At 51.8% G+C, this 3,366-nt stretch overlaps 1 long non-coding RNA gene across 1 annotated transcript; it reads left to right on the plus strand.

The window, feature by feature from the left end:
* LOC114813673 lies at positions 1-1,365 on the plus strand. The gene is made up of 3 exons (XR_003761389.1): positions 1-177; positions 388-670; positions 1,336-1,365. It is a non-coding gene; the product is annotated as an uncharacterized LOC114813673 (long non-coding RNA).
* The last annotated feature ends 2,001 nt before the right edge of the window (positions 1,366-3,366 follow it).

The raw sequence follows: 3,366 nt of genomic DNA on the forward strand, positions 1-3,366 counted from the left end.
CCCCCCGCGCTTAGAACAGTGCTCGGCACATAGTGAGCGCTTAACGGATACCGACATTATTAATTCTTCCCATTTCCGAGGCACGTTGGACTGAAGGGAGAAACGGCCCTGGCGGAAGTCGCGACGATCTCCAAGGCTGGATTGTGGGTGGCTCATTTTCAGAAAAGTATTTGGAACGTAAGCTTTGATCTTGTGTATTTTTTTTTTTTAAAGATTACTCTTCTGAAATTGATAAAAATGACATCCAGGAAGGTAATTATCAAGCACGGCTAAGTGGCATTTACTGAGGCAGAGGTTTAACCGTTTCTAGCGGCTGCAATTGATCTTTCGAAAGAACTCTCTCCGTGTCGGGCGTGAACTGAAACTTTGAATTTTCCTTCTTTGCAGATACGAGGGAAAGGCACGCCCCGAAGAAGGGAAATGTAAAATCGAGGTTCTTATAAACGTTCAGAAAGCGGCCACTTTTACATTTAAGTGGGTGAAAAGTCGTCCTATTGAAATTGGATTCTTTCGACGATCTTAGCGAAAGCGGAGCCCACGGTGAAGATATTTTGGGAGCGCTTATTGTGTGCAGGGGACTGTGCTAAGCACTAGGGAGACTACAACACGACAATATACTAGCCACAAAACGGCGCGTTTTTAAATCGCTTAGTCCGGCGCTCGACACACGGTAAGCGCTCAGTAAACACGATCGAATGAATTCCCTGTCCACGACGGGTTTATTGTCTAGCGGGACCTGGGTTCTAATTCCGACTCCGCCACTTGTCTGCTGTGTGATTTGGGGCCAGTTATTTCACTTCTCTGGGCCTCAGTTTCCTCATCTGCAAAATGGGGCTACAACAGCTGTTAGTTGTATGTACTGAGTGCCTACTAGGCTCCTTCCCCCCTTCCCCTCCCCTCAGCTAAGCCCCCTTTCCCTCTGCTCCTCCCCCTCTCCCTTCCCCTCCCCTCAGCACTCTGCTCATTTGTGTATATTTTCATCGCCCTATTTATTTTGTTAATGAGGTGTCCATCCCCTCGATTCTATTCATCGGGATTAAGTTGTCTCGTTTCTGTCCGTCCGTCTCCCCCGATTAGACCGCGAGCCCGTCATCGGGCGGGGATTGTCTCTATCCGTTGCCGAATTGTCCGTTCCCAGCGCTTAGTCCAGTGCTCTGCCCCTAGTAAGCGCTCAGTAAATACTGTTGAATGAATGAATGAATGAATGCAGGGTAATAATAATGTTGGTATCTGTTACGCGCTTACTATGTGCCGAACACCGTCCTAAGCGCTGGGGCAGATACAGGGTCATCAGGTCGTACCACGTGAGGCTCCCAGTTAATCCCCATTTTCCAGATGAGGTCACTGAGGCCCAGAGAAGTGAAGCGACTTGCCCACGGTCACCCAGCTGACAAGTGGCGGAGCCGGGATTCGAACTCATGACCTCTGACTCCCAAGCCCGGGCTCTTTCCACTGAGCCACGCTGCAGGGTACTGTAATAATGTTTGTCTTTATTAAGCGCTTCCTATGTGCAGAGCACCGTCCTAAGCGCTGGGGGAGATACAGCGTCATCGGGTCGTCCCACGTGGGGCTCCCAGTCTTCATCCCCATTTTCCAGATGAGGGAACTGAGGCCCAGAGAAGTGAAGTGACTCGCCCGCGGTCACCCGGCTGGCAGGTGGCGGAGCCGGGATTCGAACCCATGACCTCGGACTCCCAAGCCCAGCGTCTTTTCGCTGAGCCCCGCTGCTTGGGAGGGTACAACCCAGCGATAGAACAGACACATTCCCTGCCCACGACAAGATTACGGGCCAGAGGGGGAGAAGCCCTCGGAAAAACGGTAGAGAAACACGAGCCCTGTTCCCTGCCCGCACGGAGCTTCCGTTCCGTTCTCGGAGAAGCGGCGGGGCTTAGTGAGGAGAAGTGTGGCTTAATGGACGGAGCACGGGTTTGCGGGTCAGAAGGCCCCGGGTTCTGATCCCGCTCCGCCACATGTCTACTGTAAGCAGCGTGGCTCAGTGGCAAGAGCCCGGGCTTGGGAGTCCGAGGTCATGGGTTCGAATCCCGGCTCTGCCGCTCGGCAGCTGGGTGACCGCGGGCGAGTCGCTTCACTTCTCTGGGCCTCGGTGACCTCATCTGGGAAATGAAGATTAAGACCGTGAGCCTCGCGCGGGACGACCCGATGACCCCGGATCTCCCCCAGCGCTTAGAACGGTGCTCGGCACATAGTAGGCGCTCAGCGGATACCAACATTATTATTCAGTTCTGTGGACCTCAGTCACCTCCTCTGCAAAATGGGGATGAAGACCGAGAGCCCCATGTGGGACGGGGACCGTGTCCAACCTGATCAGCTCCTATCTACCCCAGTGCTTAGGACGGTGCTTGGCACATGGTGCCAAGAAGCAGCGTGGCTCAGTGGAAGGAGCCCGGGCTTTGGAGTCAGAGTTCATGGGTTCGAATCCCGGCTCGGCCACCTGGCGGCCGTGTGACTTTGGGCGAGTCACTTCGCTTCTCGGTGCCTCGGTGACCTCATCTGGAAAACGGGGATGAAGACCGGGAGCCCCACGTGGGACGACCCGATTCCCCCGTGTCTACCCCGGCGCTTAGAACGGTGCTCGGCACGTAGTAAGCGCTTAACAGATACCAACATGATTACATAGTAAGCCCTTAACAGGTACCGTAATTAGTATTATCATCATTATTATTGCTATCATTATTCCAACAGAAGAGGCGGGCAGACACATTCATCCACAGTGGAATCAGAATAAATAACTGGCCAATGAAGTACCCTCTAAGCGCTCAATAAACCCCACTGAATGAATGAACTCAACTATATATATCTTTTTATCACCCTATTTATTTTGTTTATTTTGTTTAATGAGATGTCCGTCACCCTGATTCTATTTATTTGCCACTGTTTTTATGAGATGTTCTTCCCCTCGATTCTATTTATCGCCGCTGTTCTCGTCCGTCCGTCTCCCCCGATCAGACCGTGAGCCCGGCGAAGGGCGGGGATTGTCTCTCTCTGTTGCCGATTTATACGTTCCAAGCGCTTAGTACCGTGCTGTGCACATAGTAAGCGCTCAATAAATACTACTGAATGAATGAGTGAATGAATGAATGAACGAATGAAGGAGATCGATGGTTTGATCCCGGTAAAATTCCTTGGAATGCTTGCTCAGGTTGATGAGTGGGAATTTAGTGTTCTTGCCTTAAAATCGAGCTTCAACAGTAAAATCTTGCCCTCAAAGGGAGCAAATCAAAGAATCAAGGGAAAGCTGCAAGGCCTAGGGGGGTAGAGCACGGGCCTGGGAGTCAGAGGATCTGGGTTCTAATCCTAGCTTATAATGACGTCCGCCTACTTCTACTGATATCTGTCTTTCCCCCT

Source organism: Ornithorhynchus anatinus, chromosome 8 (assembly GCF_004115215.2).
Source record: "Ornithorhynchus anatinus isolate Pmale09 chromosome 8, mOrnAna1.pri.v4, whole genome shotgun sequence".
Classification (NCBI taxonomy): Eukaryota; Metazoa; Chordata; class Mammalia; order Monotremata; family Ornithorhynchidae; genus Ornithorhynchus; species Ornithorhynchus anatinus.